This window comes from Protomyctophum parallelum (genome assembly GCF_964188405.1).
Source record: "Protomyctophum parallelum genome assembly, chromosome: 18".
Classification (NCBI taxonomy): Eukaryota; Metazoa; Chordata; class Actinopteri; order Myctophiformes; family Myctophidae; genus Protomyctophum; species Protomyctophum parallelum.
The window spans coordinates 10,067,767-10,085,001 of record NC_139716.1 but is presented as its reverse complement, the minus strand read 5'-3'; the positions used below and the strand labels follow the sequence as shown (position 1 = coordinate 10,085,001).

The window sequence follows — 17,235 nt, the reverse complement described above, 5'->3', positions numbered from 1 at the left end:
ATCCAGCAGGTCAGCTGTAAAGGTTTCTCCTGTGCTGAATCTCAGACGCTTCTTGACGAGTTCTTCAGTAGTAGTAACTTCTGCAAAAACAAGTTTGTACAAATGTTTCAATCTTTTCAGATAACTTTGTAGGCATTAGGCAAAAATAGCCACTCTTCAAGCTCACTGCTGCAATGCGTTGTGAGCTTCAAGATGAGTTGTGGATCAGCTGTTTTCATAATTTATCATAGGACAACGTTACAGCCAGGGCTTAAGTTGTCGGCGGAAGTAGCGGGATTGTGGCGTAAAAAATACCGCTGAAGGAAATGACGTTGACACTTAACAAGTCAACAGACTTGTAAAGCGTCATTTTCTTGAGCGGTACTTATTCTCCGTGAATGAAACAAGTGTTGTGATTGGTCGAAAAATAACGTATCCGGGGGAAATACATCTGACGGATGTTCCAGCCCAACACTTCCACTTTCTGCCTTAGGTTGTGACCATGCAGGCTTTTCTCTTCACACATGAGTAAGACTGGGTCTGGGACCGAGGCTAGATTAACAGAGTAAAGAAGAGTGAGGTTTGAAAATGTCAAGTATCTTGAGGTTATTTTGATTTTAAATACATTTGCACTGAATTTGTTATTGTGGGATCGCTAAGGCGAACGTTGATCCAACTGTTCAACGTTCATCCTACTTTGGACATATCCGCTACAATTTGAAAATTTGATATTTCACTTTTCCTTTTTTTTTCTTCTTTTTCTTACCCTTTTTTCCGCCCAGTGTCAATTATCTAATGTAATCCTGGGCTCTACACTCTCTGCCAACCATGATGCATGAGGAGTCTAAGCTGCTTCTTTTCAGCTGACGGGGGAGTTTCCCCAGTTGGACGTAGCACGAGGAAGGAACATGTTATTCAAACCAGTTCCTTTCCCCTCCATCAGGCTGGCCAGTGGGAGGCAGTTCTTTTCACCCAGTGTCAATTATCTAATGTAATCCTGGGCGCTACACTGACCTCATGCTTCCTTCTATGCATGAGTAGTCACCTGACAGGGGGGAGTTTCCCTGGTTGGACGTAGTGTGTGGAAGGAACACGTTATTCCGACCAGTTCCTTTCCCCTCCATCATGTGCCCTGGCTGGCCAGTTTAGAGACCAGGATTACTGCATGTTTTTGTGAGGGTACTTACTCTAGGAGACACGGGGAGAACATGCAAACTCCAAACAGAAAGGCCCTTTCGCCAACCACACCTTGGGTATGGGCACTGATGATGCGGAGGAGAGAGCACGCCCCCAGTAAGCTATATATAGCTTACTGGGGTTAACTATATATAGTAAGCTATATATAGCTTACTGGGGCAATATCTCACAACGGGTTAGGACTAGTATATAACACATACCTGCCCTAACGGAGCCTCTGATGATTTTCAGGGGATTTTCACTGCTAATCGCATTATTCATCACTGCTGTAACTGAGCGTGTAGAAGGAACTGAGTCTTTTGGGAACACCAGTCTCATTTCAGGAATAACCGATCCTTCACTGTAAAGTGTAAGAAAGACAATTGTGACTTTTACATTTCAAATCATTGCCAAACTCATAATGTAAAGTAAGCAATTGATTAAAACTCTGTCTTACGTGAATTGGATGACTATAGCGCGGGAAAATGATGTAATGACACTGCTTCTGTAAATAGTGTTAACCTGAAAGAGAACAATGCAAATTGGTTTAGTTCAATAGCTGATGGAAATAATTGTCCCAACTAGAAAATGCTAACCAGCAATGTGATGCAGTGAAGTTAAATAAAGTTTAATCCCCACCCATTCTCTCTCTCTCTCTCTCTCTCTCTCTCTCTCTATTGATAATGATAATGATAAAAATGTCTTGCTTATAAGTACAATAAAGCACATAATTTGTCTTACTTCTGAGACCACCATGGCAGCCAAAGTCTGAAATGCTGTAGTAGACGAGTCGGAGAGATCAGAGCTGAATCTTTGGTCGAGACTAAATTTAAGAGTTATGGTGTCCTCATCAGGTCCAGGTGGAGGTGCAGAAGTGGTAGCAGTGGCTGCAGTGGTAGGTCCAGTTCCATTTCCTGCAGTGGTAGGTGCAGGTTCAGGTGCTTCAGTGGTAGGTCCAGGTCCAGGTGCTGCAGTGGTAGGTCCAGGTGCTGCAGTGGTAGGTCCAGGTCCAGGTGCTTCAGTGGTAGGTCCAGGTGCTGCAGTGGTAGGTCCAGGTGCTGCAGTGGTATGTGCAGGTCCAGGTGCTGCAGTGGTAGGTCCAGGTCCAGGTGCTGCAGTGGTAGGTCCAGGTGCTGCAGTGGTAGGTCCAGGTGCTGCAGTGGTATGTGCAGGTCCAGGTGCTGCAGTGGTAGGTCCAGGTCCAGGTGCTGCAGTGGTAGGTCCAGGTGCTGCAGTGGTAGATGCAGGTGCTGCAGTGGTAGGTTCAGTGGTAGTTATCAATACTTATTTCATTATATTAAAGATTGTAATGTTAATAATCCATGAGCACCCTATTTGTCATTGTAATTTTGCACGTTATTTTGTCCTCTGCATTAACTCAATTTAATACAGTACCGGGGGAGCGGTATAGGTAAGGGACGAAACCTGGCGACCTTCTGGTGTTGTAGTTGTATTGACATGGCATTCATGGGTATGATGTAGTAGTCCAGGCAACAAAGTGGGAAATTTGGTATATAGTTTTTTTTTATTGGCCTAAAATACTGTCTATATACAGTACATACATTCATCAATCCACCTGCTGGCCGTTATAGCGTTGAGCATTTTATTTTATAGGGGTTATATGTGACCATACCATTAACAACCTAAGGCAAAATTTACAAAGTTTCATCATGCTTTAAGTAGCATTTGACGTGTCAAATGCTGAATTCTGAATCCATTCAAAGCATTAGTTTTGCATGAAAAACACTAAATTCGGCCATAGCCACTTGCCTAAATAGTCGCACCGAAGTCTGACGTCAATATTGGTAGAGGGCGCTAAGTTCATGTGTTCATGTACTTTTTTATTTGCATTTGTAATCCCCATAGAGCAGGGCCGTCCAAACTTTTTTCAAAGGGGGCCATATTAGACCATCTTAAAACTAAAAAATCTCCTAACATAATGTACCGACGCATATAATATATTAAGCTACATACAACAAACTATAACAAAGTCACATACATTACACAATTCTATTTAACTATCATCATCAATATTTAATATCAATGGTCTATTGTCAGGTGTGTGCTGTGAACAAAAAGTGTAACTCAGCCTTTTTTCAGCCATATATCACATTACCAAATGTAACTAACCAGACAAGCATGGTATTTATTTTTTACAAGGTAGGCCTACCCCTGGGGATTTTAGATCTCCTCATATAAGAACTGTGTTTGAAAAATCAACAAATCATCCCAGCCGTTTCAATCATGGATAATAATATTATGAAGCCTCAACTGACTGAGACAAAACGCTAATGTTACTGCTGCTGAGTTAATTCTTCGTTAGAAACAGACTGTATCAAATATAAGTGCCTAACTGCCGTAAAGGACACATGTCCAGAGCCACCTCGCTGACAATATCATTTATAAGAAGAAATAAATTACATTTCATTAAATGTAATTATAAAGGTGGATTCTGCTTTTATCTGTTGTGTCAAAAAGTCTTACCCCTTTCAACAATAGATGATATGTACACAGGAAGGGAGAAGCTCTCGTTGGATGCAGCCTCCTTCAGAGTATTTATTACAGACGTGGCATTTGGTGATGGGGAATTTCCCACTTGGTTGAATATTACTTCAGCATCCACTATCACTGATCCTTCCCTGTAAAAGTGATGTTTGAAAGTATTATTATTATTATTATTAGTAGTAGTAGTAGTAGTAGTATTATACTGCATTAACATGTTTGTTATTTATGACTACATTTATAGTACAAACAATTATGTTATATCAATTCATAAAAAAACATATACTTATTACAGTAAATACCATTGATGCATACCTGAAGCCGTTTACAACAAAGCGAATGAAAGTAGGTTCATCTTTAAAGACTTCGTCCATCTGTAAAACAAACAAAGATTCCAGTTATTTAAAAAATAATTATTCCAGAGTACAATAATCCCTATGATTACATCAAGACAATTTCATGTTTCATGATTAATATATGAATAAGGTTCTTGAGAACATGGTAAAAGCCAGAAGCAGGTATGTATTGAAATGTATAAAACTTCAATTATTGAACCTTTTTGTTACTAGATTGAGATCAATATTATAATAAAATTCACGATAACCATATCTCCAGCGGGAATCCCTGAGGTCTAATGTTTTATTGACAGGCTGATCATAATAATGGACTTACCGCTTGAGTTACGTTGTTTGCTAAATCCTTGAATGCGGCAGATGATGTGTTTTTAAGATCTAATGTAAAGTTTAGTTCCATTTTGAATTCCAACTCGACCTTCGCCTCCGCTGGTGGAGCAGGTGTTGTAGCTGCATGTGATGCACATATTGGGTAGAAACAGTTAGTTGCTGTTCTATATTAGTATCACTAAACTGAGTAGTGAATCAATCAAAGTTATTAGTGATAAAGCTCTTTTTACTAATGATTTATTTGATTTACCTAGAGTTGTAGCTGCAGTGACTGCTCCAGGTGTGGTTGCAATTGTGGGGCTTGGTTCTCCAGTTGTCAGTGTGGTTGCATTGGTTGAGCTCGGTTCTACAGGTGTGGTTGCAATAGTTGGGCTCGGTTCTACAGGTGTGGTTGCAATAGTTGGGCTCGGTTCTACAGGTGTGGTTGCAATAGTTGGGGTCGGTTCTACAGGAAAAAAATCACAAATCACAAACAAGTTGAAATTGAACATACAAAATATTCTAAGATCGCCAGACCATTTTAAAACGTAATTTGTGCCTCTAGCAGTCTAGCTTAAATAACGAAAAAGTTACAAATGTTTTTAGTGAAGTAAGAAAAAAGAAAAAGAAAGAAACTCCTAACGTAGCAATCAGTCTGGATTCCAGGCTAACATTTTGCATTCATGGGTATGACGTAGTTGTATTTATGTAGCTACATTGACTGGTGCTGTATTCGTGAGTGGAATTGTACAATGCTAATAATTGTCTGTATAGAAAATATTAGTTACTTACCATTACCAAATCATTTAGTTTAAGAATTTCTGTAAGGCGAGAACCAACAAATCTTTGCTGCCTCTAAATATATGGATCTGACACTCCTCCTAATAGGTAAGGTAAGTCTGCCCAATTCCGCCTTCACAGTTTATATACATTTGAGGTACCATTTAAATTATTGTTGATAAAATAGCAGTACCTGTTGGTGGATCTTCCGGCACAACCACTGTTAAAATAAAACACTCATATCAGTACTTGCAGGCCATAATATATCATTTTCAAGAAGAAAGAAAGAAATTAATTAAACATGTCATTATAAAGGTGCATTCTGCTTGCATCTGTTAAGTCAACAATTCTTACATTCGGCTTTAATAGATGATGTGTTCACAGGAAGGGAGAAGTTCTCGTTGGATACAGCCTCCTTCAGAGTATTTATTACAGACGTGGCATTTGGTGATGGGGAATTTCCCACTTGGTTGAATATTACTTCAGCAGCCACTATCACTGATCCTTCCCTGTAAAAGTGATGTTTGAAAGTATTATTATTATTATTATTAGTAGTAGTAGTAGTAGTAGTATTATACTGCATTAACATGTTTGTTATTTATGACTACATTTATAGTACAAACAATTATGTTATATCAATTCATAAAAAAACATATACTTATTACAGTAAATACCATTGATGCATACCTGAAGCCGTTTACAACAAAGCGAATGAAAGTAGGTTCATCTTTAAAGACTTCGTCCATCTGTAAAACAAACAAAGATTCCAGTTATTTAAAAAATAATTATTCCAGAGTACAATAATCCCTATGATTACATCAAGACAATTTCATGTTTCATGATTAATATATGAATAAGGTTCTTGAGAACATGGTAAAAGCCAGAAGCAGGTATGTATTGAAATGTATAAAACTTCAATTATTGAACCTTTTTGTTACTAGATTGAGATCAATATTATAATAAAATTCACGATAACCATATCTCCAGCGGGAATCCCTGAGGTCTAATGTTTTATTGACAGGCTGATCATAATAATGGACTTACCGCTTGAGTTACGTTGTTTGCTAAATCCTTGAATGCGGCAGATGATGTGTTTTTAAGATCTAATGTAAAGTTTAGTTCCATTTTGAATTCCAACTCGACCTTCGCCTCCGCTGGTGGAGCAGGTGTTGTAGCTGCATGTGATGCACATATTGGGTAGAAACAGTTAGTTGCTGTTCTATATTAGTATCACTAAACTGAGTAGTGAATCAATCAAAGTTATTAGTGATAAAGCTCTTTTTACTAATGATTTATTTGATTTACCTAGAGTTGTAGCTGCAGTGACTGCTCCAGGTGTGGTTGCAATTGTGGGGCTTGGTTCTACAGGTGTGGTTGCAATAGTTGGGCTCGGTTCTACAGGTGTGGTTGCAATAGTTGGGCTCGGTTCTACAGGTGTGGTTGCAATAGTTGGGCTCGGTTCTACAGGAAAAAAATCACAAATCACAAACAAGTTGAAATTGAACATACAAAATATTCTAAGATCGCCAGACCATTTTAAAACGTAATTTGTGCCACTAGCAGTCTAGCTTAAATAACGAAAAAGTTACAAATGTTTTTAGTGAAGTAAGAAAAAAGAAAAAGAAAGAAACTCCTAACGTAGCAATCAGTCTGGATTCCAGGCTAACATTTTGCATTCATGGGTATGACGTAGTTGTATTTATGTAGCTACATTGACTGGTGCTGTATTCGTGAGTGGAATTGTACAATGCTAATAATTGTCTGTATAGAAAATATTAGTTACTTACCATTACCAAATCATTTAGTTTAAGAATTTCTGTAAGGCGAGAACCAACAAATCTTTGCTGCCTCTAAATATATGGATCTGACACTCCTCCTAATAGGTAAGGTAAGTCTGCCCAATTCCGCCTTCACAGTTTATATACATTTGAGGTACCATTTAAATTATTGTTGATAAAATAGCAGTACCTGTTGGTGGATCTTCCGGCACAACCACTGTTAAAATAAAACACTCATATCAGTACTTGCAGGCCATAATATATCATTTTCAAGAAGAAAGAAAGAAATTAATTAAACATGTCATTATAAAGGTGCATTCTGCTTGCATCTGTTAAGTCAACAATTCTTACATTCGGCTTTAATAGATGATGTGTTCACAGGAAGGGAGAAGTTCTCGTTGGATACAGCCTCCTTCAGAGTATTTATTACAGACGTGGCATTTGGTGATGGGGAATTTCCCACTTGGTTGAATATTACTTCAGCAGCCACTATCACTGATCCTTGGCTGTAAAAGTGATGTTTGAAAGTATTATTATTATTATTATTAGTAGTAGTAGTAGTAGTAGTATTATACTGCATTAACATGTTTGTTATTTATGACTACATTTATAGTACAAACAATTATGTTATATCAATTCATAAAAAAACATATACTTATTACAGTAAATACCATTGATGCATACCTGAAGCCGTTTACAACAAAGCGAATGAAAGTAGGTTCATCTTTAAAGACTTCGTCCATCTGTAAAACAAACAAAGATTCCAGTTATTTAAAAAATAATTATTCCAGAGTACAATAATCCCTATGATTACATCAAGACAATTTCATGTTTCATGATTAATATATGAATAAGGTTCTTGAGAACATGGTAAAAGCCAGAAGCAGGTATGTATTGAAATGTATAAAACTTCAATTATTGAACCTTTTTGTTACTAGATTGAGATCAATATTATAATAAAATTCACGATAACCATATCTCCAGCGGGAATCCCTGAGGTCTAATGTTTTATTGACAGGCTGATCATAATAATGGACTTACCGCTTGAGTTACGTTGTTTGCTAAATCCTTGAATGCGGCAGATGATGTGTTTTTAAGATCTAATGTAAAGTTTAGTTCCATTTTGAATTCCAACTCGACCTTCGCCTCCGCTGGTGGAGCAGGTGTTGTAGCTGCATGTGATGCACATATTGGGTAGAAACAGTTAGTTGCTGTTCTATATTAGTATCACTAAACTGAGTAGTGAATCAATCAAAGTTATTAGTGATAAAGCTCTTTTTACTAATGATTTATTTGATTTACCTAGAGTTGTAGCTGCAGTGACTGCTCCAGGTGTGGTTGCAATTGTGGGGCTTGGTTCTACAGGTGTGGTTGCAATAGTTGGGCTCGGTTCTACAGGTGTGGTTGCAATAGTTGGGCTCGGTTCTACAGGTGTGGTTGCAATAGTTGGGCTCGGTTCTACAGGAAAAAAATCACAAATCACAAACAAGTTGAAATTGAACATACAAAATATTCTAAGATCGCCAGACCATTTTAAAACGTAATTTGTGCCTCTAGCAGTCTAGCTTAAATAACGAAAAAGTTACAAATGTTTTTAGTGAAGTAAGAAAAAAGAAAAAGAAAGAAACTCCTAACGTAGCAATCAGTCTGGATTCCAGGCTAACATTTTGCATTCATGGGTATGACGTAGTTGTATTTATGTAGCTACATTGACTGGTGCTGTATTCGTGAGTGGAATTGTACAATGCTAATAATTGTCTGTATAGAAAATATTAGTTACTTACCATTACCAAATCATTTAGTTTAAGAATTTCTGTAAGGCGAGAACCAACAAATCTTTGCTGCCTCTAAATATATGGATCTGACACTCCTCCTAATAGGTAAGGTAAGTATGCCCAATTCCGCCTTCACAGTTTATATACATTTGAGGTACCATTTAAATTATTGTTGATAAAATAGCAGTACCTGTTGGTGGATCTTCCGGCACAACCACTGTTAAAATAAAACACTCATATCAGTACTTGCAGGCCATAATATATCATTTTCAAGAAGAAAGAAAGAAATTAATTAAACATGTCATTATAAAGGTGCATTCTGCTTGCATCTGTTAAGTCAACAATTCTTACATTCGGCTTTAATAGATGATGTGTTCACAGGAAGGGAGAAGTTCTCGTTGGATACAGCCTCCTTCAGAGTATTTATTACAGACGTGGCATTTGGCAATGTGGCATTTTCCACTTGGTTGAATATTACTTCAGCATCCACTATCACTGATCCTTGGCTGTAAAAGTGATGTTTGAAAGTTTTTTTAATTGTGTGTGTGTGGGCCTGTTTTCGCACCACCAGGAGGCAGATTTTTGCAAAACCCTTTTTTTTTTTTACAGTACAGCTACAGAATTTCTGCAAACATCACAAACATTGGTACACAGTCTCTCTATAGCCATTAAACATTGGTACACAGTCTCTCTATAGCCATTAAACATTGGTACACAGTCTCTCTATAATCATTAAACATTGGTACACAGTCTCTCTATAATCATTAAACATTGGTACACAGTCTCTCTATAATCATTAAACATTGGTACACATAGTCTCTCTATAATCATTAAACATTTGTACACAGTCTCTCTATAGAGCGTTGCAGTCCCACCCCCTTTCAGAACGACGAGTGGCCCAGGAAATGATTCTCCATTCATTTTCTCCATAGGCTTTTCAAAAAGTATTTATATAAAGACGGTTACGCCGCGGACAAAGCCAACTCGGATCGTGACAAATCATGACAACAAACACAATATTTTGTGCCGATCAAATAATTTGAAAGAAGAAAATAAAGGCAGGATACAACACTTTGTTTTGTTTTTCTTCTTACTAATTATTTGATCTGCCCAAAACATTGTAATTATTGTCATGATTTGTCACGATCCAAGTTGGCGTTGTCCGCGGCGTAACCGTCTTTAAATAAATACTTTTTGAAAAGCCTATGGAAAAAATGAATGGAGAATCATTTCCTGGGCCACTCGTCGTTCTGAAAGGGGGCGGGACTGTGACGCTCTATAGCCATTAAACATTGATACAGTCTCTAAGATTGGCTTCCAAAGTTTGCAGCAGTGCTCCATTTTGAACAAAATACCACAATGCCATTTGAAAATTCTCAAATCGGCAGCATGGTGGTGCTATAATTTGCCTATTTTTGTTTTTACCTATAACTGCACCGATCTGTCTAAAACGTTGTATGCACACTAGAGGCCAAGGAAAAACCTGTATTTTTCACATCTGCTCTTTATAGCGCCACCAGGAGGCCGACTTATGTAACATGTTTTATATTTATCCAAATTTCACACTAATCGATACACACAATCTCTATAGTCCTGTGATCAGGACAGGTCTGTTTGATTTCTCATATTCCATCCTGATTGGCTAAAATTGGCTTCCACATGGTTTTCAGGAGTGGCGTGTTTGGTACAAAATGCTACAAATCATGAACGCAGCCTCCGACTGCAACTGCGGTGAAACTGCACGCATATTCCCACTAGGCTGAGGAAGAAATGCCACTTGACATTAAAAAGCTGTGCCGTGGGAGGCACTTTTTCTAGTTATTATTAATATTATTATTTTTCTGCATCAACATGTTTGTTATTTATGATATTATAATCAATTAATACAAAAACATATACTTAATACAGTAAATACTATTGATGCATACCTGAAGCCTTTTACAACAGTGCGATTGAAATTATCAACATCTTTAAAGACTTCGTTCATCTGTAAACAAACAAAGATTCAATTATTGAGGAAAAAAAGAAGATTACAGAGTAACAGTAAAATAATCCCTTTTATTCCACCAAGATCATTTCATGTTTCATGATTAATAGATTTATATTTCATTAATAATAAGAATTAAGCATGTAACGATACACTCAACTCACGATACGTATCACGATATGAGGTTCACGATGATTTTTATTTTTAATTAATCGATACATATTGTCAGGATATAATATCGATATATTTCGATATATCGTTACATGCCTAATAAGATATATTGTATCTTTGCGTGAGATCAATATTATAATAAAATGCATCATATCCACATCTTTAGGAGGAATCCCTGAAGATCTGGGGAATGTTTTTTTTGACAGGCTGTACATCATAATAATGGACTTACCGCTTCAGTTATGTTGTTTGCTAACGCCTTGAATGCGTCAGAGGATGGGTTTTTAAGATCTGATGTGAAGTTTTGTGTTATTCTGAATTCCAACTTGAGCTTTGGCGCCGCTGGTGGAGCAGGTGTTGTAGCTGCATGTGATGCACATATTGGGTAGAAACAGTTAGTTGTAGTTATATATTAGTATCACTAAACTGAGTAATGATTAAATCAAAGTGATTAGTGGAAAAGCTCTTTTGACTAATGATTTACTTGTTTTACCTGGAGTTGTAGCTGCAGTGACTGTTGGTGGTGAAGTCATATTGACTGTTGTTGGTGGTGAAGTCATATTGACTGTTGGTGGTGAAGTCATATTGACTGCTGGTGGTGAAGTCATATTGACTGCTGGTGGTGAAGTCATATTGACTGTTAGTGATGAAGCCACATTGACTGTTGGTGGTGAAGTCATCATATCGTCATCATCAGGCTCATCTAATGCAGTTGTAGTGCTCACCACTTTGAAATAAATAAATAAATAAGAACATTAAGTAAATAAGAACATTAATTTAATATGGGAAATTATTATCTCATAAATCAACTTACCCAGTAGAATGAACAAGGTTTTTAGTATTGGTCCAAACACCATCATGTCTCCTGTTGAATCTAAAAAAGAAAGACAAATATCAATATCATGCCTTCACAATATGTAGAGAAAAGATCTATTACAAAATGATAATATTTTGTTTTGTTTTGTTACATTTATGATTTCAATAATGTGCTTTCCATAATGATTAGCACCAGATTCAGATTTTACAAATATTCAAGTTTACAAAAAAAATCAGTGGGTGAAATTCTTTCTCACAAACTACCATCTTTTTACAGTTGAGGTCAAGAAGAGAGACGGAAAGAAACAATGATCCTGAGCTCAGCGCAGTTTCAATGTTCTTCTCAATCTCTAACTCATTCAAAATGAAACTCTTGCTGAAATGAGTGAAGTAAAATATTTGTGGATTATCTTGGATAAAAACCTAAAATTTGAAAGACAGGTAAAGCATATCAAGGTCAAACCAATTTTAAACTGTGGGACTTGGGAAAACTGCACAGCTGTACATGCATGCTATGATTTTTCTCTCACCTATTATACAGCATCACAATCACAACATGGTCACAATCATCTCAAACTATCTTAAAAACAATATACAATAATAATATACAAACACTATAAACTATAGTTTATAAATGGTTTTTTTCTTTCTTTTATATCAAATTGTTTCACCTTTGTTTTCTGGACTCTGGTAGAGCAACTACACGAGCCTCAACAAATGGTACTGTAACTGTACAGATCCCAAGTGTAAGAACTCATTCGAACAGCCTGCCTTCTTAGTAAAGGGGGCAAACCTTTGGAACTCTGCCTACGGTTCTAAAACTAGAAAGGGGTGTTAATGTGTTTTACAGAGGACTCAAACTATGGTTGAAATCGAATCAACTGTGCTCACATGTATAGTTTCTGACTGGCTACCTGAAGGATTACTCTTGTGTTGTTTCACAAGTCAATGTAATCGTAATGGGTATAATTTTGATGTAAAATAATACTAGTATACAGTATATTCCTCTTTTTTGTACTTAATTGGGTTTGTAGACTAAATTGTATTTAAAAAAAAGTCTCCTGTGGACAGGTGTTGAGAACTAGCACTCGTGCTGCTAATACACTGTAAGCCTTGCCATACATGAGCAACTGCGGCCTGGGGAGCAACACCTTCACTTAATGCGGCCCGCAGGTTAATACTGATAAATGATTGATTTCAGCTGTTTCAATTCCTTTTTACAAAACATGCAAACATAACCCGCCATTCTTTTTTTTGTGTTTTATTTATTTATTTATGTCCAATGTATTTCTTTTTAGTTCATAAAGTTAACATGACTATAACTAAATGCATTTTAAATATGAAATAGTTACTTTTCAGGATTCCAATTCAAAAATGGCAAAAGGATATTATTTCAATTCAAATAGCCTATAGCAAAAATAGTTGATCTACAAGATCAAAATGCGTCACAATGTGACACATTTTGATCTTGTAGTTCAGCTATTTTTGCGATCTGGCCCTCTGGAGTGAGTGTGGAAATATAGTGGCCCTCGCAATCATCAAAGTTGCCCACCCCTGCTGTAAGCAGCGCATTTACAAATTGTACGATTGTGCAACGAATTGCATTTTTATAGTGCTTTTCCAAGTGCTCAAAGCGCGTTCACTCATTCATACATTGGGAGGTGAAGCGGCGAACAGTCGACACCAGCGTCCTCAGTACTTCCCACATCCACACACCAATTAATTTGAGGCAATATAGGGTTCTAGTGTCTTGCCCAAGACACTGAACGTACCAGGCATATGCCCGGTGGGCCGACCCTCTGGGCCAAATGTTAAATTAGTTTTCTGTTGATTGTGTATCAGTATTATTTATGTTGTATGTGGTGGTGTTAAGGGCTTGTATTTCAAGTATTTGTACGGGCATCAAGCCGAAAAGTCAATACAGTATCTGTGTGCTGGTTGTGGTGGGCCAGTCTGGGCCAAATTCTGCGAAAATGTCCGGGCCGAATTTTTGTCTCAGTCCAGCCCTGTTTGGCGGTGTGGCTCTGCTCATGTGATATCACAGATTAACTGTGCACCAAGACACAGAATCTGATATCAACAACAACCCCCAGAGCAGAGCCCAATATAAAGATTACATGACAACACAACTTCAATTGAATGCCATAAACACATAGATGCATATAATACATAAGACAAACTATCCAAAAATCACGTTATGATCACAGAATCACCCATTACAGAACTAAATGCCACAGGGAAGGGTGGAGCAAATTGAATACATACATACATACATACATACATTAAACCTTAAACAACAAAACACGATCACTTTTACTGAACATCCTTAACCATATTCTCCTCGTTCGTAAGTATAAGGTCCAGTGTGCAATTTACGTAAAATGTTGCATGATGTACTAGGCTGAGGAATAAATCCCACCATTTTCACATTGGCCTGTTATAGTGCCACCAGCAGGTGGACTTTTACAAAGAAATTGTTTTTGGAACAAAATGCCTCAAATCATGAATTACAATTTCCGTGAAAGGCGTAAGAAGAAATGGCACCCTTTTCACATTGGCCTATTCTAGCGCCACCAGGAGGCCACAATAACCTACCTGACCTGGCGGAGACATGTGCTCCAAGGAAATTTCACTTTCAAATAAAATAAACATTAAAAGATATATATAAAAAATAAATGGAAACATCAGAGCCCCCTCACGCATGTTCTTCTATGTTATAAGTGTTGAAGTTAGGACATATTCCCCCAAATCCTGTGGGAACTTAAATGGTACCCATGCAGCAATTTTGAAATCCTATTCAATGACAAAATTCCTATTCAATGACAAAACTGTCCATTTCCATGTACTGCATTCATATCATATAACTGGTGCATTGTACATACATTTAATAATGTGTAAACTTATATACTGTAATTTAACCCATTCTGGGCGGGAACCCCTTTTGGTGTTTTACCGGCCGGGAAGCCATTTTTGGGTTCTGTACAGTATGTACAGTATTCAAAAATGTATTTTTTTTTAGCTGCTATATAAATATTTGACATTTTTCAGAAAGCTTAGGTCAGGATATAGAGGCGTTTTTAGAGTCTGCCATAGGCCTAATGGGTTAAGGGCTCATATCAGCTGAGCATCTTCATATAAAATGGTTGTGAATATACATGAATAAAAATGGACTTGAATATATTAATTAATATTAAAATACAGTATTGGAAAATAACAATGTAAAATATAGATATAAAGATTCCGCAATATTTGCTTAATCCTAGTCCAAGGTGTTTTATGTTCCCATTTGCCAGGTCAATTGAATATCATAAAGATATGTTCAGGCCCAGGCCGTAGCGTAACGGTCTGGGCACCGGACTGGTAATCCAGTCGCAGTGTGCCGCGGGTTCGACTCCCGGACCCGACACGGCCTTTACTGCATGTCATCCCCCCATCTCTCTCCCGTTTCCTGTCAGCCTACTGTCTGTCCCTTCAAAAATCAATAAAAGGCGTAAGCCGCAAAAAAATATCTTAAAAAAAAAAAAAAGATATGTTCAAATTAAATGTAACTAAGGGCCAACCTAATAATAATAATAATAATAATGAAAACCATTGATTTAACAATAGATTACAAAAATAATACATTAATAACAATATGCACTGTTTAATTACAATTCAATTATTTAGGATCAGCCACTGAGAATACAATGAATATGTGTATAGGTTACAGATCTGTCAATCCCTTTCACATTTAGAAGAAAAAGCATCTGATACTAAAACGTGTGTACGATAAAAGGTGTACTTACTCAAAATTGGAAAGCGTCAAGAAAGTCAGACTTCATTAATAATTGTGCCCGTTTATAATTGCTATTTAAATTCCCAGTCAAGTGATTTGGTTGATTCCGGCTCACGTCTTTGGTGACAACTGTCACCAAGTTACTGTCAGTAACTTATATATGGGTGAAGTATAGCATCACGTAGTGGCGACAATCATTTTTCAGAAGTGACATCACATCACAAAGGCCAAACAAAGGAGAGCTATCACCTGTGTCAGTTCCTTGAAACAGTCACCCGGAATTGTAAGAATTTGCTCTGTCCTCAGTTTCAAAGGTGTGTCAGAAGCTGTTTCCTACACACACGTGCACGCACGCGCACACACACACACACACACACGCACGCACGCACGCACGCACGCACGCACGCACGCACGCACACACACACACACACACACACACACACACACACAGGGTAGCTAAGGTTATACAGTCGCAATAGAGAGTCAAAATCATTCAGCACTACACTGTGAATGATACATTATTTCACTGCATACTCCAGCCCATACTCATTGTGTCAAACAGTATATGGCATACACAATATGGCCTACTGTTTTTTATTTATACGTTTATTTAACAGGGACAATACAAAAAACAATGTATCAAGTTGTAAAAACATGAAACCGTTGCAATGTATATGGGTTTGTAGCCAAGGCTAATTTGCAACGCCCAGTCCCTGCGGCCTTTCTAAAGTTCTATACCTCCACCTAAAACAATCCTTTAGTTTACAACATACCTATACTAAAACAATCCTTTACATACAAATACTAATACATCCAATACATAAGTTCAATAACAGTTTTAAAATGTGCCTAACACATGGGCCCAGTGTTTGACTTCATCATTAAACATTTTTAGATCAGTTTGTCGTTTTATTTCAGTTGGTAGGGCATTCCACAGGTGTATCCCTTGTACTGAGCAAGAAGACTGACCAAATGTGGTGTTACGCTTTGCTACCTTGAGGTTGCCGGCTGCTGATCCTCTTGTGATCCTACTAGTTGGTCTATCTGGTCCTTTTATCTGACAGAGTATACCGCTGGGGCAAGGTCATGAACACATTTGAAAATTACCTTAATGAAAGAGAATTTAATAAAACAGTCAAAACTAAACAAGTTGTATTTTGTAAGTATTATGCAATGATGCCATTTCATTGGGGTTTTTTATCCATTATTTTGAGTGCTTGTTTGTAAAGTGATGTGATTGGTTTGATGACTGTGACGCTGACGCCTGGCCACAGTAATGCAGTAGGAGATATGGGAAGAAGTCATGGCATGCATAAACAGTTGGGCTGCGTGCAGTGGTATATGTTGTCTGGTTAGTCTAAAGCAGTTCAGGTTTGTTTTGTTTTTTTGTTTATCAAATTTTTGTTGAGAGTCAAGAATGACACCCAGAAATTTGAATTTCCTGACTTCCTCAATTTCTTCTTGATCTATTTTAATGTTCAATTCATAATTTTCTCGCCTCCTTATTGCTACTGTCTTTTTTAGATTCAGAGTTAGGTGATTCCTTTTAAGCCATTGAGACACATCCTCCATTTCCTGGGTTAGTATCTCTGCTGCTTCACCAGGGGTTGTAGCCGGTACATAAATTATTGTATCATCTGCATACATTTGGCAGGCAGTGCTTTTACAGCATGTTGGTAAGTCATTTATGTATAGGCTGAAGAGCAAAGTCCCTAATATAGAACCCTGTGGAATGCCCATTCTTGAACTTTTAGGGGTTGACTGTTTTCCATCTATTTTGACACATCTCTACCTTCCAAATATGATGCACTGGTTGCTTGTTCCGAGAATGTAA

At 37.4% G+C, this 17,235-nt stretch overlaps 6 long non-coding RNA genes across 7 annotated transcripts; all 6 read right to left on the bottom strand.

The window, feature by feature from the left end:
- Positions 1-1,396: 1,396 nt before the first annotated feature.
- LOC310875568 lies at positions 1,397-2,046 on the bottom strand. Its single transcript, XR_014570659.1, has 3 exons — positions 1,897-2,046; positions 1,613-1,677; positions 1,397-1,516 (listed from the first exon to the last, which is right to left on the bottom strand). It is a non-coding gene; the product is annotated as an uncharacterized lncRNA (long non-coding RNA).
- A 1,609-nt stretch (positions 2,047-3,655) lies between these two features.
- Positions 3,656-4,811, bottom strand: LOC310875736. The gene is made up of 4 exons (XR_014570677.1): positions 4,591-4,811; positions 4,330-4,460; positions 3,973-4,031; positions 3,656-3,794 (listed from the first exon to the last, which is right to left on the bottom strand). It is a non-coding gene; the product is annotated as an uncharacterized lncRNA (long non-coding RNA).
- A 623-nt stretch (positions 4,812-5,434) lies between these two features.
- LOC310875737 lies at positions 5,435-6,561 on the bottom strand. 2 transcript variants are annotated; one of them, XR_014570678.1, is made up of 4 exons: positions 6,405-6,561; positions 6,144-6,274; positions 5,787-5,845; positions 5,435-5,608 (listed from the first exon to the last, which is right to left on the bottom strand). It is a non-coding gene; the product is annotated as an uncharacterized lncRNA (long non-coding RNA). The 2 variants fall into 2 exon arrangements; XR_014570679.1 differs by lacking the exon at positions 5,435-5,608 and having other exon boundaries at positions 5,771-5,845.
- A 648-nt stretch (positions 6,562-7,209) lies between these two features.
- Positions 7,210-8,336, bottom strand: LOC310875849. The gene is made up of 4 exons (XR_014570692.1): positions 8,180-8,336; positions 7,919-8,049; positions 7,562-7,620; positions 7,210-7,383 (listed from the first exon to the last, which is right to left on the bottom strand). It is a non-coding gene; the product is annotated as an uncharacterized lncRNA (long non-coding RNA).
- A 673-nt stretch (positions 8,337-9,009) lies between these two features.
- LOC310876184 lies at positions 9,010-11,353 on the bottom strand. Its single transcript, XR_014570706.1, has 4 exons — positions 11,304-11,353; positions 11,043-11,173; positions 10,581-10,639; positions 9,010-9,158 (listed from the first exon to the last, which is right to left on the bottom strand). It is a non-coding gene; the product is annotated as an uncharacterized lncRNA (long non-coding RNA).
- Positions 11,354-11,518: 165 nt separating this feature from the next.
- On the bottom strand, positions 11,519-15,485 carry LOC310875259. The gene is made up of 3 exons (XR_014570628.1): positions 15,412-15,485; positions 11,625-11,684; positions 11,519-11,537 (listed from the first exon to the last, which is right to left on the bottom strand). It is a non-coding gene; the product is annotated as an uncharacterized lncRNA (long non-coding RNA).
- Between the last annotated feature and the right edge of the window lie 1,750 nt (positions 15,486-17,235).